The sequence below is a fragment of the Dermochelys coriacea genome, chromosome 7 (assembly GCF_009764565.3).
Source record: "Dermochelys coriacea isolate rDerCor1 chromosome 7, rDerCor1.pri.v4, whole genome shotgun sequence".
NCBI classification, from domain to species: Eukaryota; Metazoa; Chordata; order Testudines; family Dermochelyidae; genus Dermochelys; species Dermochelys coriacea.
In genome coordinates, this window is record NC_050074.1 from 69,232,590 (window position 1) to 69,258,939 (window position 26,350).

Genomic DNA, 26,350 nt, shown 5'->3' on the forward strand with positions numbered 1-26,350 from the left:
AAAAAAAACAAATAAAGTGAGATTCCCACCTAGTCACAGGACTCCAGGAGCTGGGGGTTGAAGGCAAACAGCAAATAGTGCAAGACTTGTGTTTAAAAATGAGGCGGATTGTAGCAATGCTCTGTATACTACTTTAATTTTAAATCAGATTTTAATCGAAAACAAGGGACAGAGTGGGGCCAGGTCTGGAAGTGGGCTAATGAAACCTCTCAGGCAGGCTGCGTGCGTTAATTAGTCTCCTGGTGTGTATGAAGTACAGCTGAGCCCCTGTCAGGCTGATGAGCGTTACAAATATTTGTAAAGCCCTTTGAGTCTGTAGGATGGCAAGTATTATGAATAGCGGAGGGGAAAGGGGAGGAAAAAATATTAAACTGAATACAAAAGTTAACTGGGGGGAGCGTCTAAAACGCCTGTGATCGGCTTACCGAGCGTTTCTCTTAGCTAAATTTAAGCCACTATACGAACTTCCCCCCTGCAAACCATGAGAGACACGGGTTGAAAGAAAAAAAAGCTAGCTGATGTGCATGGGGCGGTCAGGGTAGAATTACATCCCGAAGGAGAGGCAAACTGCTTCCCTGGAAGTTCTCCTTTGTGTAAACCGTTTTGTTGCGAAAGGAGAGGCGGGACCTGACCGACATTTCCTGTGCTACCAAGAAAGAGTATAGCAGCCGTACGCCATTGGAGAGCTGGCAGAGAAATAGGCTCTGCAGACTCGGGGGGTCATTATTTCCTGAGCGCGGGGGAGCCTCCTTTAATCGCGTGATCCGCTTTCATGGACTGACCGAGGCAGCAACCAACCGAGGAACGCCTGTGTTTCTGGCAGCCTCTAGCCTTTCACCCAAGTTGGTGAAACTTACTAAGCAGGCTCCGGGGCTGCTCCTGGGTGAGTTTCGTTTCCTGTGCTGATCGCGGCTGTGTGCCGATCTTCCCTGTGTGCTGCCGTCATTGGGTCACTCTCTTGGGCGCTGTTGGTTCCCGGGCTTCGGCTCTTTACCATCGTTCTCACCAGCTCACTTCTCCCTGCGCTTTTTCGACGGGTTAGAAAAGCAGGGGCAACCTGCAGATTGTTAACGCTTCACCCAGCCTTCTGTCTGTAAGTCTTTCTTTCCTCTCTCTTGGGGATTTCGACAACGAATGAGAAGGTTGTCTGCCGAGCCTGTCCGCGACTCGCCCCTATGGGGTTCTCGGAAGTGGGCGGGCACTCACACGGTTCTTGTACATTAGCCCCAAATTTTGTAGTTGATCATGTTCGCTGGGGTGGGTTCGAAGAGCCCACGTGGAATTTCTTTGTATTGCCACATAGCGAGAGAGAGAGAGAGAGAGTGAGTGCATGCATGAGTCTGTCTTCGTTTACACCTTCGCGTAAATAGGCGAGAGAAGAGAGCTGCATAAAACTTCCAAAAGGCTGAGCAGATTGAGGCTCGAGAGAAAAGAAGCTCCAGAAGGCAACTTTGAGAGGCTTGTCTGGAAGTCAGAGCTGGAGCAGGGCTTGCCTATGGTGGTTGAGATGTAATTAGTTCTACATGGAAGAAAGTTTCCTGTCGCTATTTAAGAAACAGGTCTGCCTGCACTGTGAATGCCTTTTAAACCATCCTCTTTGAATTCTACAAGTCATTCAATATTGATTTATTGGACTGATGGGGATGTTCTCACAACAATTTCTTTTAGTGTCTCTTCTCCCCTCCCTTCCACACCCACACAATTTTCTCAAAGCTCATAACAATGCAATTAAAGGGCATTGGTATATTGTATTATCTCATGGCTTCAATTGCAGCCTTCCCTGATGAGCAAAGCTCTGATCCTGCAACAGACTCCTGATGGAGCTCAATAGAAAGCACCAGGGCCTATTTTGGCTTCTGTTAGCAGTATTTAAAATGTGACTGGGTTTCCTATATCACCCAGCTGTAAAGTTGTTAAATCTGATATTCCTAATCAGGATCCAACTGAGCCAGTACTTGAATGAGAAAGATAAGATGTTTCAGAGTAGCAGCCGTGTTAGTCTGTATTCGCAAAAAGAAAAGGAGTACTTGTGGCACCTTAGAGACTAACAAATTTATTAGAGCATAAGCTTTCGTGAGCTACAGCTCACTTCATCGGATGCATCCGATGAAGTGAGCTGTAGCTCACGAAAGCTTATGCTCTAATAAAGATAAGATGCTGCAGGAAGTGGTGGCATCAGTACACAGGTGGCACTCTTTCCTCTGGTTCAATAACAAAATACTGCCAAGATGAGTTTGGATGGGCTATCTTCCAGATGAATCAGAAAGTGGAGGTCCTGTCCGCTTGAGGCTATTAAAAGGGCATCTTGCAGCAGTAGAATTAACATGTTCAGGTCCAATTGCAGTTTAATCAGTTGCATTCTAACTAGCCCCTCCCCTTGGAGTTTCAATTGAATATGCTATTTCAGAGAACTGTTTAATAGTTGCTTTGTTCCACCTGGAAAGGTGAGTTGAGTAATACTCCTTCTTTAGGCCTTGTTTACATGGGAAAGGGTCTTTTAGTATAACCAAAGGGGGTAAATGTAAACCTCTGTAGTTATGTTGGTATAGCCTATCTCTCCCATTATAGTATGAATGGCTTCCCCCTTTTTATTTATTTATTTATTTTAGTCTTCATTAAGGAAGGGAGAACAGGAGTACTTGTGGCACCTTAGAGACTAACAAATTTATTAGAAAAGCTTTTGTGGGCTACAGCCCACTTCATCAGATGCACAGAATGGAACATATAGTAAGAAGATAGATAGATAGATAGATATACACACACATACATATAAATTGGAAGTTACCATACAAACTGTGAGAGGCTAATTAGTTAAGATGAGCTATTATCAGCAAGAGAAAAAAACTTTTGTAGTGATAATCAAGATGGCCCATTTAGACAGTTGACAAGAAGGTGTGAGGATACTTACACTTATTGAATCTATTTCCCTAAGTTAATGACCCAGCCACTCCCAATCTCTATTCAAACCCAAGTTAATGGTATCTAGTTTGCATATTAATTCAAGCTCAGCAGTTTCTCCTTAGTCTCTTTTTGAAGCTTTTTTTGTTGCAAAATTGCCACCCTTAAATCTTTTACTGAGTGGCCAGAGAGGTTGAAGTGTTCTCCTACCGGTTTTTGAATGTTATGATTCCTGATGTCAGATTTTGTGTCCATTTATTATCCAATGAAGTGAGCTGTAGCTCACGAAAGCTTATGCTCAGATAAATTTGTTAGTCTCTAAGGTGCCACAAGTACTCCTTTTCTTTTTGCGAATACAGACTAACACGGCTGCTACTCTGAAACCTGTCTTTTTGCATAGAGACTGTCTGGTTTGGCCAGTGTACACGGCAGAGGGGCATTGCTGGCACATGATGGCACATATCACATTAGTAGATGTGCCACTGAACGAACCCCTGATGGCATGGCTAATGTGATTAGGTCCTATGATGGTGTCACTTGAATAAATATGTGGATAGAGTTCGCATCGGGGTTTGTTGCAAGGCTAGGTTTCTGGGTTAGTGTTTTGTTGTGTGATGTGTGGTTGCTGGAGAGTATTTGCTTCAGGTTGTGGTGTGGTTGCGGTGTGTGGTTGCTGGAGAGTATTTGCTTCAGGTTGTGGGGGCTGTCTGTCTCCCAAGATCTGTGAGAGTGAGGGATCATTTTTCAGGATAGGTTGTAAATCTTTGATGATGTGCTGGAGAGGTTTTAGTTGGGGGGCCGAAGGTGACAGCTAATGGCGTTCTGTTGTTTTCTTTGTTGGGCCTGTCCTGTAGTAGGTGACTTCTGGGTACTCTTCTGGCTCTGTCAATCTGTTTCTTCACTTCAGCAGGTGGGTATTGTAGTTTTAAGAACGTTTGATAGAGATCTTGTAGGTGTTTGTCTCTGTCTGAGGGATTGGACCAAATACGGTTGTATTTTAGATCTTGGCTGTAGACTATGGATCATGTGGTGTGTCCTGGATGGAAGCTGGAGGTATGTAGGTAAGTATAGCGGTCAGTAGGTTTCCGGTTTAAGATAAACTCAGTAAAGTAACTCGTACCACAAGTGCCCACATGAGAGCTATTATAGTAAAACTTTCCTATGTAGACAAGGAGTAGTAGAAATTTACTATCTTCAAAGTGCTGTGTGAACATTAAGGCCTCAATTCAACACATGCCTAATCTAAGCTTAAAGTTAGGCACATATTTAAGTACCTTGTTGATTAAATTGATTCCATCTGGAATCGTTCATGATGCTTATTTATTATTTGTATTACTATGGCACAGGGGTGGGCAAACTACAGCCCAGGGGCTGTATCTGGACCTTCAGACGTTTTAATCTGGCCTTCAAGATCCTGCCGGGTAGTGGGATTGAGGGGCTTGCCCCACTCCACATGTGCCATTGCCGCACGCAGCTCCTGAAAGCAGCGGCATGTCCCCGCTCTGGCCCCAAGCGCCACCCCCGCTATTCCCATTGGCCGGGAACCATGGACAATGGGAGCTGCAGGGGTGGTGCCTGCCCACAGGGCAGCGCACAGAACCACCTGGCCACGCCTCCAAGTAGGAGACTGGGACATGCTGCTGCTTCCGGGAGGCGCTTGAAGTAAGCACTGCCCGGAGTCTGCACCCCTAACCCCCTCTCATGCCCTTCACTCTCTGCCCCAGCCCTGATCCCCCTCTGAACTCCTCAGTCCTAGCCCAGAGCACCCTCCTGCACCCCCAGCCCCTCATCCCCACCCCAGAGCCCGCACTCCAAGCCAGAGCCCTCTCCCACACCCCAACCCCCTGCCCCAGCCCAGGGCCCCTTCCTGCACCCTGAACTCCTCATTTCCAGCCCCACCCCAGAGCCTGTACCCCCAGCTGGCACCCTCACCCACTCCCACATCCCAAACCTGTTTTGTGAGCATTCATGCCCCCCCCCATACAATTTCCATACCCAGATGTGGCCCTCGGGCCAAAACATTTGCCTACCCCTGCTATAGCACCTAGGAGCCTCAGGCATGGACCAGGACCCCAGTGTGCTAGGTGCTGTACAGGAACAACAAAAAAGGCTGTCCATGTTGCAAAGAAGAAAAAAATACTGTAAATAAGAGCTTACACTCTGGTGGTGGGGGTGAGTAGGAGGGAGGGGATGGACAGTCAGGCCTTAGTCTCTCATGGGAGGGAAAAACTGATTCAGCACTGTAACATCTAGGCACTCTGCAACTCTTGTTTAAATGATTAAAACTGGCAGTGCCTTAAAGCGATGAATATCTAAGAAAAATGATGAAAGCGCAGAGTGTTTCTTGGAGATACAAAGTCACTCTTAGGCATTTATCTAGAGATGCAGCCTTGGGCTATCAGCACCAACCACTTGTGAATCCCCAGCCAGGTCCAGTGTTGATAGCATTATCGGTACTAGTTCTAAGTAGCTAAGCGTACAGACTAGCTTCAAGCACTTGTGCATGGATGAGTGTGTGTCATTATTGCTGTTTGTGTGAAGCTGGAGTTCTGTGTGGGGGAATTGTGGGAAAGCGTGGGCTGGGAATTGTAATCCATTTTGGACCTCCTAATTGGGATAAAATGTGGCTGGGCTTGTGGGGAGGAAGAGTGCTGCTGTTTTGTATTTTAACTCCTCTCTGTTGTCTTTAAAAACACATATCCAGGGCCCTCTCTGCCTCAGATTGGTGTTCTGTGATGTGGGGTTATTAACTCTGAAGAGATTGTCTAGGGAGTGTGGTGTGTCAATCTAGTAATGGTATTAAAAGAAGGCCAGTTATTTTCATGTTGAGCAAACTATGCTGAAAACAACAGCAATGCTTTCCTAAGTAAATAGGAACACAACTTTGTTTTTATTGAAACAGCATTTTCTTTTAAAGAACAGAACTTGTGTTTTAAAAATCTGGAAACAAATGTTTATAGCAGCATTGTTGTGGTGGTTCAGTGAGTAGTTTGAAGTACTTTATAAGGTTTCATTTTTTAAAACTAAGCCTGGAAACTTCCTGGGGGGTAGACATTGTATTATTTCATCTTAGGGTATGTCTGCACTACCCGCCGGATCAGGAGGAAGCGATCCATCCAGCAGGGATTGATTTATCGCGACTAGACTAGATGCGATAAATCGACCCCCGAGCGCTCTCCCGTTGACTCTTATACTCGAGCACTGAGAGGTGCAGGCAGAGTCGACGGGGGGAGCGGCAGCAGTTGACTCACCTTGGTGTCTTCACCATGGTAAGTCGATTTAAGTACGTTGACTTCAGCTGCGTTATTCGCGTAGCTGAAGTTGTGTAACTTAGATTGATTTTCTCCCCTCCCTCCCCCACCCCCGTGTAGACCAGGGCTTACAGAGGAGGTGGCAGAAGCTCCTGGTGCCTGAGTGCCGTACTCAAGATCCTACAGCAAGTCAGTGGTGGAAATGTGAATCAAATCCAGGGGCTTGAGTCTCGGTTACTCTCTGCTAGGGTTGCCAGCCCTCCAGGATTGCCCTGGAGTCTCCAGGAATTAAGATTAATCTTTAATTAAAGATCATGTCATGTAATGAAATCTCAAGGAATACATCCAGCCAAAATTGGCAACCCTATTCCCTGCCTTTGCTTGAGGCAGGAATGAGAGTGGGCAAAGGTGGCTTTAAGCCACCTTTGAGCTCTTTATACTTTGGGGCTATGCAGTTGTCTGCCAGGCCCCTAATGAAAGTCAGAGCAAACTTGATACTGCTCTGATTTATGCTCTGCTTCCCATGGCCCCTGAAAAACTCAGAATAACTCCCCCCAGTTTAGGGTAGATTGGGATGGGAACAAGGTCATAAATCAGTACTGTCAAGGAGTCCGTTTGTGTGGGAGGTGACCACTCTAAGGCATCTTTCTGTGGCCAGAGAAGCATAACACTAAACCAGACATCAATTTAGAGCATCTTCTCTGGGACTGAAGATTACAATTTGCTGTGTTTTAATGTAAGTCTATAGCACGGGTACTTGGGATGCAGGAAGTTAAATAGCACACTTGCAGTGAATGAGCAATTGGGTAGCTACTCTTTTTAAGCAGTAGCTCAGTATGTTGTGATGTTGACTTGTTCCTTTAAGGGTGGTTAAATGTGGTCCATGGAGCCTTGAAAGGGGAGCAGTAGCCATCCTTTTTCCTGCAATCACAGGGTAAAGATGACAAGGAAATGCATCCGATGAAGTGAGCTGTAGCTCACGAAAGCTTATGCTCTAATAAATTTGTTAGTCTCTAAGGTGCCACGGGTACTCCTTTTCTTTTTAAGGATTTTATTGCTTGGAGCCTTGACCACAGCAAACTTTTCCTATTCATCTATCAAGTTTTGCCTGAACAGCCTCAGGTGATGCAAGGTTTGAGCACCCTTAGTTAGAACAGGTTGAGTTTGTGTATGGTTCTGTTGTCTGTTTTTTGTCTTCAGTGTGAACTCTGGCAGGGTTTGAATGTTGGTCTCTGTTAGATCCTCTACTTTGTAACTGAACTCTTCTGCCACCAAACTACAGTTGGCTGTGGGGGAGCAGATTAAAATGTGTGGTTTGTATACTTCTGAAACAACTGAGCTTTTTTAGCTCAAAGTTTGCATTACAGAGCCAAGAATGTGCCTACCCACTAGTTTATTTTCATGCCATCCTTCTGTGCATTGTAGGCTTTCTGGGCCAATACATCTCAAAAAAAGGAGATTATGGTACTGTGCTTTCTGCTGGCATAAATTTTGTGTTTTTTAAGAGTACTTAACCGTGTATAATTCATGGATGCTGTGTTTACCTCTTTGTGACAAGCTGTTTCTGTGGAACCACCTTGTTTTAAAAGAACAAAACCAAGCTTGGTTTCCACTTTAATGTGAATTGTGTTTATTGCTTCAGGTTTTTATTATGAGGGTACACCTATTGGCCCTCTGACCTTCCAGTCAGAACAAATAGACATACTCATGTGTTTTTTGCTCTCTCAGCCAATAAAGGTAGAACCCAAGTAGTGGGTTTCAATGAAGTCACACGAATGAGGGTCATTCCTGTCAGTTGCTAGCTTGTGTAGATCAAGGAGTGACTGATTGACATTCTTTTCCAGGTGCAAAGCACACTCCATTGCTGTCAACCCATTCTCCCAATAATCACGATCTGGTTTCTTGATGTCCCACAAAAAGATGCAACTGTCCCTCTGGTTCTGCAGCTTCGTGAGTTTTTCAGCATGTTCACACTCCTCGTGGGACTGGTGCAGGAAATACTTGGCAAAGTTCTTTAGAGCCACTTCATCCCTTGGAAAGCATCTGCCTCCATCAGCGCAGGCTCAATATTCTTCCATGTCCTCGTTTGCTATTGCCACTCCAGAACAGGACTGTTGGCAGATAAGCTGCTATGGATCATCCCAGGTTTTATAAGCCTACCTGGGTACATGGAGTACTGCTGGATTTCAACAACTGGGGATAGCTGTGCTGTATGGGCAGGATGCCAAGGGATGACTGCTCCTCTCCTGCTCTTCATCAGTTGCTCCTGCTGAGTCAAAGGAAGGGAGTGTAGCAGCATGTGAGCTCTTCAGGTCACTTGATCTGCCCAAAGTGAGGATTTATCCATCTCAAAACTGGAAGCTCTCATCATAGGGAACTTCAGCCGATGAGACTATTTTTAGGAGTTTCAGTTATCAGTGTATTTATTACGCTCAAACTCTTTTGGCTCTTATCGACCTGACCTTATTTACAGCATCACCACTCGGGGAAAAAAGCTCCAAATGGCCACGCTGTGTAGGGGGAAAACAAGCCTCATTCTGCTTGATTGACTCATCATTTCAGCATTGCACGTGCATCTCAGTTTCGAAATATATAACATATAGTTGGAAAATAAAGTTCAAATACAGCCCCAAGATGAAATGGTTCCAACTCCTGTGCTTCCAGCAGGACATGGAAACAAATCAAACTCCCTGTGTTTCCTATGCATTCGGAAGTCTATGGTAGAACCCAGCTAGCAAGTGGGTCTGACGGTCTTTTTTTCTTTCCGTTTCCTGCCCGCAGCCCTTCCTCTTTATCTTCCTCTTTTCAGAAGCAAATAAGTGCTCTGTGCTGGGAATGGAGCTCATGCTGCTAAAAAACTGTGAATTCCCCCCTTCTGATCAGCCTCTCCACAACCAAACATTGTTTTTGCTTGGAGAACAGATTCTGTCCATCCTCATCCTTCTGGCAAAGCAGTGACTATTAGGTCATCCTCACCCTTTAATTACGGACTCAAAAACCAGAGGCGAGGGTTTAAAAGTTCTATGTCTCTGATTCTTCTCTTTGTTAACCGTAGGCATCTTTCAGAGTAGCAGCCATGTTAGTCTGTATTCGCAAAAAGAAAAGGAGTACTTGTGGCACCTTAGAGACTAACAAATTTATTTGAGCATAAGCTTTCATGAGCTACAGCTCACTTCATCGGATGCATTTGGTGGAAAATGCAGTGGGGAGATTTATATAAACACATGGAGAACATGAAACAATAGGTTTTATCATACACACTGTAAGGAGAGTGATCACTTAAGATGAGCCATCACCAGCAGCGGGGGGGGGGGGGGGGGAGAGGAGGAAAACCTTTCATGGTGACAAGGAAGGCCATTTCCAGCGGTTAACAAGAACATCTGAGGAACAGTGGGGGGGAGGGGGTGGAGTGGGGGGGAGAAATAACATGGGGGAATAGTTTTACTTTGTGTAATGACTCGTCCATTCCTAGTCTCTATTCAAGCCTAAGTTAATTGTATCCAGTTTGCAAATTAATTCCAATTCAGCAGTCTCTCCTTGGAGTCTGTTTTTGAAGTTTTTTTTTGTTGAAGGATAGCCACTCTCAGGTCTGTAATCGAGTGACCAGAGAGATTGAAGTGTTCTCTGACTGGTTTTTGAATGTTATAATTCTTGACGTCTAATTTGTGTCCATTTATTCTTTTACATAGAGACTGTCCAGTTTGACCAATGTACATGGCAGAGGGGCATTGCTGGCACATGATGGCATATATCACATTGGTAGATACGCAGGTGAACGAGCCTCTGATCGTGTGGCTGATGTGATTAGGCCCTATGATGGTGTCCCCGGAATAGATACGTGGACAGAGTTGGCAACGGGCTTTGTTGCAAGGACAGGTTCCTGGGTTAGTGGTTCTGTTGTGTGTGGTTGCTGGTGAGTATTTGCTTCAGGTTGGGGGGCTGTCTGTAAGCAAGGACTGGCCTGTCTCCCAAGATCTGTGAGAGTGATGGGTCATCCTTCAGGATTGGTTGTAGATCCTTGATGATGCGTTGGAGAGGTTTTAGTTGGGGGCTGAAGGTGATGGCTAGTGGCGTTCTGTTATTTTCTTTGTTGGGCCTGTCCTGTAGTAGGTGACTTCTGGGTACTCTTCTGGCTCTGTCAATCTGTTTCTTCACTTCAGCAGGTGGGTATTGTAGTTGTAAGAATGCATGATAGAGATCTTGTAGGCGTTTGTCTCTGTCTGAGGGGTTGGAGCAAATGCGGTTATATCGTAGAGCTTGGCTGTAGACAATGGATCGTGTGGTATGATCTGGATGAAAGCTAGAGGCATGTAGGTAGGAATAGCGGTCAGTAGGTTTCCGATATAGGGTGGTGTTTATGTGACCATCGCGTATTAGCACCATAGTATCCAGGAAGTGGATTTCTTGTGTGGACTGGTTCAGGCTGAGGTTGATAGTGGGATGGAAATTGTTGAAATCCTGGTGGAATTCCTCAAGGGCTTCTTTTCCCTGGGTCCAGATGATGAAGATTCATCAATGTAGTGCAAGTAGAGTAGGGGCATTAGGGGACGAGAGCTGACGAAGCGTTGTTCTAAGTCAGCCATAAAAATGTTGGCATACTGTGGGGCCATGCGGGTACCCATCGCAGTGCCGCTGATTTGAAGGTATACATTGTCACCAAATGTGAAATAGTTATGGGTCAGGACAAAGTCACAAAGTTCAGCCACCAGGTTAGCCGTGACAGTATCGGGGATACTGTTCCTGACGGCTTGTAGTCCATCTTGGTGTGGAATGTTGGTGTAGAGGGCTTCTACATTCATAGTGGCCAGGATGGTGTTTTTAGGAAGATCACCAATGAACTGTAGTTTTCTCAGGAAGTCAGTGGTGTCTCGAAGATAGCTGGGAGTGCTGGTAACGTAGGGCCTGAGGAGGGAGTCTACAAAGCCAGACAATCCTGCTCGATGGGTAATTGGAATTAATTTGCAAACTGGATACAATTAATTTAGGCTTGAATAGAGACTGGGAATGGATGAGTCATTACACAAAGTATAAAACTATTTCCCCATGGTATCCCCCCCACCACTGTTCCTCAGATGTTCTTGTTAACTGCTGGAAATGGCCTACCTTGCTTGTCACCATGAAAGGTTTTCCTCCTTTCCTCCCCCTGCTGCTGGTGATGGCTCATCTTAAGGGATCACTCTCCTTACAGTGTGTATGATAAAGCCCATTGTTTCATGTTCTCTGTGTGTGTATATAAATCTCCCCACTGTATTTTCCACCAAATGCATCCGATGAAGTGAGCTGTAGCTCACGAAAGCTTATGCTCAAATAAATTTTAGTCTCTAAGGTGCCACAAGTACTCCTTTTCTTTTTGCATAGGCATCTTGGAACTATTCCTCCAGTCACTCCAGGCATATTATTATTTGACTAAATGTCTCTGTCTTGCCTGTCTGGTTTTGTGACTGAGAATATAAGTAAATAACGAATAATGATAAAAATCTCTTTGGTAAGAGCCTGATCCAAAGACCATTAAAGTTGGTTAGCAGTTTTCCTTCAACAATCATGGGCTTTGGCTCAGGCCCTAGCTGAGTCTGTAATTAAAAAATGGATTGATGGTGGACTGAATAGTGATTGGTACCATAGTTGTCCTTTTAGTAGTTCACGTAGGGTTGCCAGCTTTCCAATTTTTCAAAACCGGACACTACATATCCTGTTGCCTGCTCCTCGCTCCCCCGGGACTCGCCTGCAGAGAGGGGCTGGGAGGAACTGACACGGAGCTTACCTGCCCAATTGGGGCACGGCAGGGTGGAGAGGGGGGTGTCAGTCTCAAAGCAAGGGGCCGGGGGCAGTCGTGGCATGGCAGGGATGAGGAGCTCGGGCAATCGGGGTGGAGGAGGGTCTGTTTCCGGACTGAAGGGCGGGAGAGAGCTGGGGTCTCAGGAAGTTGAGAAGACGATATCTACCTCCTCTGCGGGAGCCAGTTCCTAAGCTTCTCTCCTGTCCAACAGTAGCTGCTCTTCCTACCCTCCTGTGGTAAACAGACTTTTGATGTCTAGTCAGCAGTACTGACCAGACACTGCACAGATCCCCTTTGGACCAGACTTTCTAGTTGAAAACTGGACAACCCTAAGTTCACGCCTTTTCAAATGAGCAGTTTTCTGTGCCAATTAAATATTTAATATCCTGTTTTTCCTAAATAATAGGTGGGGTTTAGAGGTGTGGGGGGTTTTTTCCTTTCTTTTTTTAAAATAGCTTCTAAAGCAATAGGAAGTAGAATGAAGCACTACAGCTCTTTCCGTTGGGGCAGCTGGCAGCTGAATGCTGTGAATTATAGGATGTCATAAATATAAAGGGAAGGGTAATCGCCTTTAAAATCCCTCCTGGCCAGAGGAAAAACCCTTTCATCTGTGTTTAAGGGTTAAGAAGCTAGGATAACCTCGCTGGCACCTGACCACAATGACCAATGAGGAGACAAAAAGAAAAGGAGTACCGGTGGCACCTTAGAGTAGACACCTAATGCCCCTACTCTACTTGCACTACATTGATGAATCTTCATCATCTGGACCAAGGGAAAAGAAGCCCTTGAGGAATTCCACCAGGATTTCAAAAATGCATCCGATGAAGTGAGCTGTAGCTCACGAAAGCTTATGCTCTAATAAATTTGTTAGTCTCTAAGGTGCCACAAGTACTCCTTTTCTTTTTGCGAATACAGACTAACACGGCTGCTACTCTGAAACCAATGAGGAGACAATATACTTTCAAAGCTGGAGGGAGGGAAAAACAAAGGGGCTGTCTGTCTGTGCGATGCTTTTGCTGGGGACAGAACAGGAATGGAGTCTTAGAACTTAGTAAGTAATATAGCTAGATATGCGTTAGATTATAGTTTCTTTAAATGGCTGAGGAAATAGGCTGTGTTGAATAGAATGGATATTCCTGTCTTTGTGTCTTTTATGTAACTTAAGGTTTTCCCTAGACGGATTCTCTGTTTTGAATCTGATTACCCTGTAAGGTATTTACCATCCTGATTTTACAGAGGTGATTCTTTTTACCTTTTCTTATATTAAAATTCTTCTTGTAAGAAATTGAATGCTTTTTTCATTGTTCTTAAGATCCAAGGGTTTGGGTCTGGGGTCACCTATGCAAATTGGTGAGGATTTTTATCAAGCCTTCCCCAGGCGGGGGGGGTGCAAGGTTTTGTTGAGGATTTTGGGGGGGAAAGATGTTTCCAAAAGGGTAAAATAGTTTGTACCTTGGTTTCAGAGTAGCAGCCGTGTTAGTCTGTATTCGCAAAAAGAAAAGGAGTACTTGTGGCACCTTAGAGACTAACAAATTTATTAGAGCATATTCTTGTTAACTGCTGGAATTAGCCTACCTGCTTGTCACCATGAAAGGTTTTCCTCCTTCCCCCCCCTGCTGTTGGTGATGGCTTATCTTAAGTGATCACTCTCCTTACAGTGTGTATGATAAACCCATTGTTTCATGTTCTCTGTGTGTGTGTATATAAATCTCTCCTCTGTTTTTTCCACCAAATGCATCCGATGAAGTGAGCTGTAGCTCACGAAAGCTTATGCTCTAATAAATTTGTTAGTCTCTAAGGTGCCACAAGTACTCCTTTTCTTTTTGTACCTTGGGGAAGTTTTAACCTAAGCTGGTAAAAGTAAGCTTAGGAGGTTTTCATGTCAAGGTTCCTTCCCCACTCTGAACTCTAGGGTACAGATGTGGGGACCTGCATGAAAACCTCCTAAGCTTACTTTTACCAGCTTAGGTTAAAACTTCCCCAAGGTACAAACTATTTTACCCTTTGCCCTTGGACTTCCACTGCCACCGCCAAATGTTTGACTGGGTTTACTGGGAAAGCGTTGTTTAGAAATAGCATAGAGTAGAAGTAGGATTACTGAAGGAACTGGCTAATTTGGAGCTACCACTTGGAAGTCTCATGTCGCAAGAGTAGTGTTAGACATTATATGGTATCAGTGAAATGCAGCTAGCTCTTAGAGGTCCCAGTTAGATGCTCTCCTCTGCCCATTAGGTACTGCTCAACAATGAGGGAAAGGAACTCTTGGGACTGGGGGTGGGGGGGGGGGAAAGGAGCCCTTGTCTTACCAAAAGTTAGGACTTCAATTTTTAAGATCTCCTAAGACAGAAATGCTCTGCCTCTCATGCTTTCACAACTGGGCTGTACTTCCTTTGTCACCAGATATGTCACCAGCCTGTCAGGACAATAGTTTCAGCTGTCACTTCTCACTTTAAGGATGCTTGAAAAAAAATTACCTCTCAATTACAGGTACCGATTAGAAAGTTTTATGTTGTAATTCATCCTTTGTGCCCTTCAAATTATTACAGATACGGGAGTGTCTCTTTTCTCACAAAGAAAAGGAGTACTTGTGGCACCTTAGAGACTAACAAATTTATTAGAGCATAAGCTTTCGTGAGCTACAGCTCACTTGAAGTGAGCTGTAGCTCACGAAAGCTTATGCTCTAATAAATTTGTTAGTCTCTAAGGTGCCACAAGTACTCCTTTTCTTTTTGCGAATACAGACTAACACGGCTGCTACTCTGAAATCTTTTCTCACAGTGGGTGACAAATATATAAGGCAAAATCTGCGTTTAAAGGAGCTCTGACGTTCTTATTGAAATTGCTTTCCTGCCTTCATCAGTACGAGCTAGGCTGTTGTTTCTTGGCCTACTTCACAAGAGGTGGAAAGCTTGTCCTGATTCCCTGGGGAGAACAGGGAATCTTAGTGAAACAATTGACAAAGTTTCTCATGACCCCATCCCCGCCCTTTGTGTGTTTGGGGGAGGGGGAGAAGAGGGAGACTGTCTGCCAGCTGTGTCAGACTAGAGCAGCTTGTTTTTTGTCTTGCAGTGATGGGCCATGAATAAACCTGGTCACCACACACATCTCCTCAAACTTGTGTGTCTTTCACAGTGCATGCTGGCTCACTTTATCTTGCCGTTGGGGATATCCTGCATGACAAGCCAAAATTTTGCTTTTAGCTCAGCTGCATGAGTTGTTGAGAAGCTGAGAATGTGTCTTTTGGTCACTCTTTTCTCATGGTCTCCACTGCTTTGTGTTTCAGGGATCTCCTTGCTAGTTCTCTTTCAAAAGTATTTCAAGCCCATCTCTTTATCAGAACGGCTCAGTTGATAGGCAGAATAATTACCACACAGAGTCGTTGAGCTGTTTAAATGGCCACAAAAAGCCATTTTCTTTGTGATCCATGTGCTTAACTCTCATGAATTGCATGTAAAACAAGGTCCTCTCTGAGTGAGTTTTGAGTGCAACTCGGGACATCCATTCCTTTGCAAGAGCTCTGAAATTTAAGCTTTGAATGGGCCAGAAACCTTATATGATTTGCTGAAATTGATTTTATTTTTATCTTTTTAAAACAAAGATCGTTCCAACTCTTTCAGGGATTGAGCCCCACATGTCTCAGTAATATAGACATTACCTGGCTGATTATACTAAACAAATCACAAATGTGGCTGGCATTGCATAGAAAAATGCATCCGTTTCTTGTCACAAGATAGCTGATATTGAAAGAGGTTGGTTTTTTTTCTTAAATTTTGAAATTAACAGTGTCCTTTTAACTTGTTACAATAGTAGGTTAAAAAACTTCTCAGTTTGAAGCACAATTTTTGACCTGCCAAGGGCACAGTGTGTGACACAGACCCAAAATGAGAGATGTTTAAATAAATTAAGAAACAAAATCGGCAAACTTCAATGCTGCAAGATTCATTCCTTCTGTGTATATAACTGTATTGAAAGTTGCATGTAAATAACCTTAAATTGTAAAAGGCAAGAGGATGTGGCATGTAGGTAACTTTGGAGACTAAAATGAGTGGCATCCATTGACAAGGACAGTGAGATATGGTTAGCAGTGTTGGGCTTTTTAAAATTGGTGTTCCTTTAAAATTGGCAAAGAAAACTGCTCACTTCCTTCCTTGACTGCTTTAAAATATGACACTTTAATATATGAAAGATTTTAGTTGAATTGTACAATAAACAAAGAACCCCATCTCCTTCTGCCTGAAACTGAGACAATTGGAAAAAACTGGGCTCCCTCAACTGCCAAGTCCACATGGCTTTCTTGTTTATGGTCTTAACCTTCCCGCTTTCTTGTGCAGAAAGTTCAATATCTGAATAAATATATATGATTCAGTGCAATGTGCAGACACCTATCTTCCCGTGATTTACCACCATCCCTCTCATTTAACAGCCAGAAGGGTGTGGCTTTTAACACAGCATCTGATAGTTCAGGATGCCTTTTTATATAAGAACCTGGAGTTCTCTGAGAGTGTTGTCAGTGCTCAAAAGTACAAATAAAAAGTCACTTACAGCATGGCCAGGCATTGTCCTTTGGCCACACAGCTGAGTCAGTGCAACTCTGGACAAATCACCATTGTTCTTCCAGGCCTGAGGATAGAGATACAAAAATACTTAATTTGGCTGACCTTTTGTTACAAATTTAAAGGTTTGGAGCCAAATTCTGTTCTCATTACAGTGTAAATCGAGGGTATCCCAGACTTTAAATGACGATACACTTTTGCAAATCTGGCATACCTGAGAACAGAACTTGGAGCTGATGTTTCCCTTGCTTCTCACCTACTCTGGACTTAAACTCACTTCTTCTTCTTTCTTCTGAGATGTGCTGCTATCTTGGACATCCTCTGTTTTCAGTCACACTTTCTATTAAGAGTATTGCCAACTCCAAACATGGAAGAATCATTGGACTAACTTAAAAATAACAAGACTTAAAAATATTTTGGGAAGCTTTTATTTGCCTTTTGGCTTCTGATCCTTTCTGGCTCATGATTTTCAAGATTTTCTCCACAGCTACAAATTCTAGAAACTTTTTTTTTCTTTAAACAAAACTGAGATCCTTTGCTTAAAGCCCCAGTTCCTGCCAAATATTGTGTGACTTGCGATTAAAATGGGCCACAGAGAATGTATTGGAAGACTCATCTGGAGGGAAGGAAAAGGGATCTCCATTGGACATGCCTGAGCTCAGCTCAATCCCTGAGAACATCAAACAGATCCAGAGAAGAGGCCACACAATCCCTGCAGTGGGGACTCATTGTTAGAGAGTGAACAATACATTCTGCAGGTGACAAAAGAACAGCAGGACTCTGTGCAGTCTCAAAGGTTGGATGGGATTTTGAAGACTTCAGTCAAGGATCCATTTGGCTATACACATTGTTACAAATGGTATTGCCTCAGAAGACAATTCAGGGATCTTGTAAGAGAGTTGAAGGAGGGGGAAATACAGATGATCTTAAAGTTTCTTCCTGTTCCAAGAGCAAGAGAAGATAGGCAACAGAAGATATTGGAGGTAAGCATTGTAGAGTAGAGGGTTTCCGTTTTGTGGAATATGGCGCCACCTTCTATATGGAGAGGAAGATTTATGCTTGGACTGTGTGGGTTTGAAAGGTGTAGCTTTAACTCGTCTGATGCCAAGTAACCTTTGTTTTAAAAATATTTAGTTTGGAGAAAGAAGAAATGCTAGGCCAGCTCTTCCTAGCTGTTGCCAACTTAAGAGTGGTTTCCACTATTTAATCACAAGGGTTCTTTTACCTACTTTAGGGGATACCAAGATCAAGACCAAGCAAAATAATCACAATTAATAACCATATTTTATTAAAGAAAGGAAAAGGAAACATTAAAAACGCCTGAGACACTGGTTACTTTGTTTTTTTGTTTATGAAGAGGAGTGCACACCTCAGAGGTGCTCACTCTCAAGGGTGTAATCTCTGTTAAACTCTCCACAGACCCGCATACAGAAGAGATTGTAACCAAAGTATATTGTTTCCCAAAATTATTGTGAATCCATTCTTCAGTATATCCTTAGATACCGAGGAATGTTTATATGGACAACAGAATTTCATTTCAGGGTAGATGGACCTGTTTGGTGGTTAATGTATAATCACTCAGTTTAAAGTTGGCAAAGTAAGCAATCTTAACTACATCAACCAAAGAGAATACGTAAATCAGTTGCTTAGAAGCCATTTAAGGAGCTGTCTTGGGACAGGCAAATTAACCAGTATTAGGAATCATAAATCCGATTAAATTCCATTATTCCTCCGCTTACTCACTTTTCTACAAATACATTATCTAACCACTTGGTGATGAACAGGAGTAACTGTCTTTTTAAGTTACAACAGCATTTAAAACCTCCAACAGTTATCACAGGAGTTTTAAATCTAATCCACTGCCAGTGGCTTAACTTCCTCTCCCCAATCCATGTTGAAAGTTTTCTTGCGTTGGTTTTGTCTTGAGTGGTCTGTTTTTTCTTGTCTGTGGCAATTTGCTTGTAGAAATGGACAGGATGTGCTGTGAAGTGCTTCCTGTTACTGTGCTTAGACAGCATGAGAGTGTGGGATGCTCACTTCAGAGTTGTTTTTATATACCTTTTCTTATTTTAATGAAATTATAGGAAAACCTGCTGCAGCTCAGGAACCCTAATAGTATCAGCTATGGTAGCTGACCTTTTAGAAACATGACATGTACAATTCCCTGGGCTACTTCCCCCACAGCAGCCCTCAAGCTCCACTTCACCCTTACCTCAGGGCCTCCTTCCTTGTGCCTGATATGGTGTGTACTACTCAGCCTCTCCAACCGCACAACTTCTTCCACAGCTTCTGACATGCACCCCCACCTGACTGACTGAGAGGCTTTTAACTAGTTTCAGCCAGCTGCTGATTGGCTTCAGGTGTCCTAATCAACCTAGCCTTCTCCCTGCCTTCTGGAAAGTTCTTAATTGGCCCCAGGTGTCTTAATTGACCTGGAGCAGCTGCCATTTCACTTAACCTGGTACCAGGGATTTGTTTAGCCTGGAGCTAATATATCTATCTCCCACTACTCTTCCACAGCCTTCTAGCTTGGAGGGAGGTGGGAAGCTGCTACTCCTGCTGCTAGGCCCTAAGCTCTCCCTGCTGCTCCAGTTGCTCCCTTGGCTGGACCAGACCCCTCCTTCCCCCCCCCCCCGTTCTCTGCTACCTGGTTGCTGGACCCCCCACTCTTGGATGCTGCTACTGCTCCAACTGCAGCCCCCGGGTGGGGGTGGGGGCTGCTAGCCCACTCCCCAGAGAGGAGGAGTGAGGGACCCCAGCCACTGCGTTTGTGGACACGACCACCACCACCTGAGAGAGGTCCTTTCTGCCTGCCTGGACCACCACCTGGAGTTCCTGGAGCTGCTGCTGCTGCGAAGCTTGCTGCCGGGAGCTGCTGAAACCCCGAGGAGGACCATCTACTAGTGGGGGAGCACCTAGAGACTTTGCAGACCACTGTGGAGGGGGCCCTAAGACTGAGTAACTTTCAAACTGTGCTCTTGTGGTGGGGGCCACGGGGCTGTACCAAGGGCCCCGTCGGGGAGTAACCAGGAGACCGTAACCCCAGCCCCCCATGCGCTGCGAGAGGAGTTGCGGGAGTTTTTTAGAAGATGTCTGTGGCTCCCGCAACAAAGTACAGCTTGTCCTCCAGCGATGGGGGGACTTTCATCAAATCCTCCGGGCCGCAAGGGCCCTCATGGGGGAGGGTAAAAGGACCGGGAGGCAGGGCGCCGTGGCCTACCAGCGGGTCCGCCTCTTCTGTGACTCCTTACTCGCCTACGGGGTAGGTCATGGACTGCTGCGCGGCCTATCGCGAGCGTCCCTGCAGGCGAGGATCCCCCCCAGCACTCCTTATGGCACCTCTTACCATCGCAACATTGAACACCCGTGGCTGTAGGATGGGTCTCCGCAGGTCCCAGGTGCTCTCCTTCCTTCGAGAGGGGAGGTACTCTGTGGTTTTCCTGCAGGAGACCCATACGGATCCGACCGCCGAAGACAGCTGGCGGCTGGATTGGGGAGACAGGGTCTACTTTAGCCACCTCACAGTTCATACGGGTGGAGTGGCGACCCTGTTCTCCCCCGACCTACGGCCCGAGGTGCTGGGGGTCGCCGAGGCTGTGCCGGGTCGCCTGCTGCACCTCCGGGTCCAAATGGAGGGGCTCGTAGTCAACCTCGTCAACATCTATGCCCCAGCAGCGAGCCCAGAGCGGCTGCAATTCTATCAGCAGGCATCCGCCTTCCTCGGCACCTTGGATCCTCAGGAGTGCCTGGTCCTGGGAGGGGACTTTAACATCACCCTTGAGGAACGGGACCGCTCGGGAACCGAGCAGAGCCCGGCCGCCATGGCCGTCCTCCAGGAGATAGTCGAACACCACTCCCTGGTGGACGTCTGGCGCGATCACCACCCGGATGACACTTCCACGTTCACCTTTGTCCGGGTGGAGGCCCATCGGTCGCGCCACTCCCGGTTGGACCGCATTTATTTATCACGCTTTCATCTCACACGAGCCCACTCCTCCAGCATCCGGCCGGCCCCATTTTCTGACCATCACATAGCCACCGTGACAGCCTCCCTCTGCGCGGAGAGGCCGGGGCCGGCCTATTGGCATTTTAACAACAGCTTGCTGGAGGATGCGGGCTTCGTGGCGTCCTTCCGGGAGTTCTGGCTGGCCTGGCGAGGGCAGCGGCGTGCCTTTCCCTCGGCACGGCGGTGGTGGGACGTAGGGAAGGTGCGCGCTCGGCTCTTCTGCCGTGACTACACCCGGGACACCAGCCGACGGAGGGATGCAGCGATAGAGCAGTTGGAACGGGAGGTCTTAGAGCTGGAGAGGCGTCTGGCCGCCAGCCCCGAGGATCCACCCCTCTGCGGAGCGTGCCGGGAGAAGCGGGAGGAGCTCCGGAGCCTCGAGGACCATCGGGCCCGGGGTGCCTTTGTTCGATCCCGCATCCGTCTCCTTCGGGAGATGGATTGCGGCTCCCGCTTCTTCTACGCCCTGGAAAATAGAGGGGGGCTAAGAAACATATCATCTGCCTACTGGCAGAAGATGGCACCCCCCTCACGGATCCGGTGGAGATGTGCGAGAGGGCGAGAGCCTTCTACGCAAGCCTTTTCTCCCCGGAGCCGACCGATCCTAACGCTTGCAGAGTGCTGTGGGAGGAGCTCCCGACGGTCAGCGTGGGCGACCGAGACCGGCTAGAGCTGCCTCTCACTCTGGCCGAGTTCTCGGAAGCCCTCCGTCGCATGCCCACCAATAAATCTCCAGGCATGGACGGGCTGACCGTGGAGTTCTACCGCGTGTTCTGGGACGTCCTGGGCCCAGACCTAGTCACCGTCTGGGCCGAGTCTTTGCAGAGCGGGGTCCTCCCTCTTTCGTGCAGGCGAGCCGTGCTCGCCTTATTGCCGAAGAAGGGGGACCTCCGCGATTTACGAAATTGGCGTCCCGTCTCGCTCCTCAGCACGGACTACAAAATCGTGGCAAAAGCCATCTCCCTGAGGCTAGGGTCCGTGCTGGCGGACGTGGTCCACCCAGACCAGACCTACACCGTCCCGGGCCGCAGTATCTTCGACAACCTATATCTGGTCCGGGACCTATTGGAACTTGGGTGTAGGGATGGTCTGTCGTTCGCCCTCCTGTCTTTAGATCAGGAGAAGGCGTTCGACAGGATGGATCACGGGTATCTCCTGAGCACTCTGCAGGCATTTGGCTTCGGACGCAGGTTTGTGAACTTTCTCCGCGTGCTGTATGCTTCCGCAGAGTGTCTGGTAAGACTCAACTGGACCCTGACCGAACCAGTCAACTTCGGGCGAGGAGTACGGCAGGGGTGCCCCCTCTCAGGCCAGCTCTACGCTCTGGCGATCGAGCCCTTCCTCTGTCTCCTCCGAAGGAGGTTGACAGGGTTGGTGCTGAGGGAGCCGGAGCTGCGGCTGGTCCTGTCGGCGTACGCTGATGACGTGCTCCTCATGGTCCAGGACCCGGGCGACTTGGTGCGAGTGGAGGCTTGCCAGGCCATCTATTCAGCAGCCTCCTCCGCGCGGGTCAACTGGGTCAAGAGCTCTGGCTTGGTGGTAGGGGACTGGCGGCAGGCGAGCCCCCGCCCACCCGCGCTTCAAGCCATCCGGTGGAGCACGGGTCCGCTGCTCTATCTGGGCGTTTACCTTTCTGCCACGCATCCCTCTCCGCCGGAGAACTGGCAGAATTTAGAGGGCGGGGTGATAGAGCGGCTCTGGAAATGGACAGGATTGCTCCGGTGCCTCTCCCTTCGAGGGAGAGCGTTAGTGCTTAATCAACTAGTCCTGTCCATGCTTTGGTACCGGCTCAACACCCTGGTCCCTGCCCCGGCTTTCCTGACCAACCTGCGGACATCGATTCTGGAGTTCTTTTGGTCAGGACTGCACTGGGTCCCTGCAGGGGTTCTCCATCTACCTGTGGAGGAGGGAGGGCAGGGCCTCAAATGTCTGCTTACTCAGGTCCATGTCTTCCGCCTCCAGACCCTGCAGAGGCTCCTTTATGGTGCAGGTAGTCCGGCGTGGAGCATACTGGCGCACGCCTTCCTGCGCCGCTTCCGAGGGCTCGGATACGACCGACAGCTCCTTTATCTCCATCCGAGAGGTCTTCCGCGAGACCTCTCCGGGCTGCCGGTCTTCTACCAGGACCTCCTCCGGACCTGGAAACTCTTTACAACGAGCAGGTCCGTGGCGGCCACCGAGGGGGCAGATCTCCTCGCGGAGCCCCTGCTACACAACCCCCAGCTCCGTTTGCAGGTGGCGGAGTCCCGCTCGGTGCGCCAGAGGTTGGTCCTGGCAGAGGTCACAAGAGTCGGAGACCTCCTGGACTATGACCGGGGAGACTGGCTGGATCCCCTAACCTTCGCTCAGCGCATGGGGCTTTCCAGACCTTGTACTCCCCGATGCATACTTCAGGAGGTGAAGGCCGCTTTGCCGCCCGCTGCTCGGGTTTATCTCGACCGGGTCCTGCACGAGGGCACGCCCCGCCCACCCACTACCCCAGGCCCGCCGGACCTTTTAATTGGACCCCTCCCCCGTGGACCCAACCGATCCCTTCACCCCTTCACTAGAAGCCGGCTGCACGAGATGCAGCCAGTCTGTTTTCAAACCGCGCCAAGAAAACATCTCTACACGCTCGTGCTCCACACCCTTCACGCCCGCACCCTCGTGTCCCGCCCCGATACAAAATGGCGGGACCTCCTGCCACCTTTGGAGGGTGAAGAGCCCCGGTGGGCCAGCCTATATTCCATCTTAGTCCCAAAGCCCGCCGGGGATGTCAGTTGGCGGCTCCTTCACGGAGTCGTGAGCACGGGTGTGTATTTGGCGCGGTTCACCACAATCCCAGACACCTCCCCCTTTTGCGGCGTGAGGGATACCCTGGCACATGTCTACCTGGAGTGTGCCAGGCTGCAGCCCCTATTCCGGCTCCTCACCAATATCTTATTAAGTTTTTGGTTGCACTTCTCCCCTCACCTTCTTATTTATGCACTCCCTATCCGTGGCCCCACAAAGTCACGGGATCTCCTGGTCAACCTCCTCCTGGCCCTAGCTAAAATGGCCATCTACAAAACCAGAGTGAGGAGGTTGGCCGATGGAGTCTCCTGTGACTGTAGGGCCTATTTCCGATCCTCGGTCCATTCACGTATCCGGGCAGAGTTCCTCTGGGCGGCATCCTCTGACTCCCTTGACGCCTTTGAGGAGCAGTGGGCGCTGTCCGGGGTTCTCTGCTCGGTGTCCCCGTCCGGTTCCCTTCTTTTGACCCTTTGACCGCACACCTGTCCCTTTTATTTTATTAGTTGTCCCCAGGAATTTTTTGGTCATCTAGGTCCTGTGGATCCCCCTTTTAGGCTGGGGGGGATCCTTTAGCAGTGGACGGGCTTCGCCCGCCCACTTCCCGGATCCCAATAAGACTACTCTTCCACAGCCTTCTAGCTTGGAGGGAGGTGGGAAGCTGCTACTCCTGCTGCTAGGCCCTAAGCTCTCCCTGCTGCTCCAGTTGCTCCCTTGGCTGGACCAGACCCCTCCCTCCCCCCCCCCCCCCCGTTCTCTGCTACCTGGTTGCTGGACCCCCCACTCTTGGATGCTGCTACTGCTCCAACTGCAGCCCCCGGGTGGGGGTGGGGGCTGCTAGCCCACTCCCCAGAGAGGAGGAGTGAGGGACCCCAGCCACTGCGTTTGTGGACACGACCACCACCACCTGAGAGAGGTCCTTTCTGCCTGCCTGGACCACCACCTGGAGTTCCTGGAGCTGCTGCTGCTGCGAAGCTTGCTGCCGGGAGCTGCTGAAACCCCGAGGAGGACCATCTACTAGTGGGGGAGCACCTAGAGACTTTGCAGACCACTGTGGAGGGGGCCCTAAGACTGAGTAACTTTCAAACTGTGCTCTTGTGGTGGGGGCCACGGGGCTGTACCAAGGGCCCCGTCGGGGAGTAACCAGGAGACCGTAACCCCAGCCCCCCATGCGCTGCGAGAGGAGTTGCGGGAGTTTTTTAGAAGATGTCTGTGGCTCCCGCAACAAAGTACAGCTTGTCCTCCAGCGATGGGGGGACTTTCATCAAATCCTCCGGGCCGCAAGGGCCCTCATGGGGGAGGGTAAAAGGACCGGGAGGCAGGGCGCCGTGGCCTACCAGCGGGTCCGCCTCTTCTGTGACTCCTTACTCGCCTACGGGGTAGATCATGGACTGCTGCGCGGCCTATCGCGAGCGTCCCTGCAGGCGAGGATCCCCCCCAGCACTCCTTATGGCACCTCTTACCATCGCAACATTGAACACCCGTGGCTGTAGGATGGGTCTCCGCAGGTCCCAGGTGCTCTCCTTCCTTCGAGAGGGGAGGTACTCTGTGGTTTTCCTGCAGGAGACCCATACGGATCCGACCGCCGAAGACAGCTGGCGGCTGGATTGGGGAGACAGGGTCTACTTTAGCCACCTCACAGTTCATACGGGTGGAGTGGCGACCCTGTTCTCCCCTGACCTACGGCCCGAGGTGCTGGGGGTCGCCGAGGCTGTGCCGGGCCGCCTGCTGCACCTCCGGGTCCGCATGGAGGGGCTCGTTGTCAACCTCATCAACATCTATGCCCCAGCAGTGAGCCCAGAGCGGCTGCAATTCTATCAGCAGGAGTCCACCTTCCTCGGCACCTTGGATCCTCATGAATGCCTGGTCCTGGGAGGGGACTTTAACATCACCCTAGAGGAGCAGGACCACTCGGGGACCGAGCAGACCAGCCGCTGCTGCCGTCCTCCAGGAGATAGTCGAATACCACTCTCTGGTGGACGTCTGGCACGACCACCACCCAAATGACACTTCCACATTCATCTTTGTCCGGGTGGAGGCCCATCGGTCGCACCACTCCCGGTTGGACCGCATTTATTTATCATGCTTCCATCTTTCACGAGCCCACTCCTCCAGCATCCAGCCGGCCCCATTTTCTGACCATCATTTAGCCACCGTGACAGCCTCCCTCTGCACAGAGAGGCCGGGGCCAGCCTATTGGCATTTCAACAACAGCTTGCTGGAGGATGTGGGCTTTGTGGCGTCCTTCCGGGAGTTCTGGCTGGCCTGGCGAGGGCAGCGGCATGCTTTTCCCTTGGCACGGTGGTGGTGGGACCTAGAGAAGGTGCCCGCACCCGGCTCTTCTGCCGTGACTACACCCAGGGTGCCAGCCGACGGAGGGATGCGGCGATAGAGCAGTTGGAACGGGAGGTCTTAGAGCTGGAGAGGCATCTAGCCGCCAGCCCTAAGGATCCGCCCCCTGCGAAGCGTGCCGGGAGAAGCGGGAGGAGCTCCGGACCCTCGAGGACCATCGGGCCCGGGGTGCCTTTGTTCAATCCCGCATCCATTTCCTTCGGGAGATGGATCGCGACTCCCGCTTCTTCTACGCTCTGGAGAAAAAGAGGGGGGCCAAGAAACAAGTCATCTGCCTTCTGGCAGAAGATGGCAGCCCCCGCATGGATCCAGTGGAGATGTGCGAGAGGGTGAGAGCCTTCTACGCAAGCCTTTTCTCCCCGGATCCAACTAATCCTAACGCTTACAGAGTGCTCTGGGAGGAGCTCCCGACGGTCAGTGCAGGCGACTGAGACCGGCTAGAACTGCCTCTCACTTTGGCCGAGTTCTCAGAAGCCCTCCGTCGCATGCCCACCAATAAATCTCCGGACATGGATGGGCTGACCGTGGAGTTCTACCATGTGTTCTGGGACATCATCGACCCAGACCTAGTCAGCGTCCGGGTCGAGTCTTTGCAGAGCGAGGTCCTCCCTCTTTCGTGCAGGCGAGCCGTGCTTGCCTTATTGCTGAAGAAGGGGGACCTCCGCGATTTACGAAATTGGCGCCCCGTTTTGCTCCTCAGTACGGACTACAAAGTCGTGGCAAAAGCCATCTCGCTGCGGCTAGG

The 26,350-nt window shown here is 48.8% G+C and overlaps 1 protein-coding gene across 4 annotated transcripts in view; it reads left to right on the forward strand.

Annotated features, from left to right (window-relative positions):
* The first annotated feature begins 282 nt into the window (after positions 1–282).
* The window catches only part of TSPAN14 (tetraspanin 14), an 86,572-nt gene continuing 60,504 nt past the window's right edge, over positions 283–26,350 (forward strand). The window contains exon 1 of one of the 4 annotated variants that reach the window (XM_038411242.1): positions 283–883. The gene's annotated coding sequence lies outside the window, so the exon portion shown is untranslated. Of the gene's footprint in view, positions 884–963; positions 1,094–1,250; positions 1,560–2,241; positions 2,445–26,350 lie in introns of those variants that run through there. The other 3 variants (XM_038411243.2, XM_038411247.1, XM_043518970.1) reach the window with 3 other exon arrangements.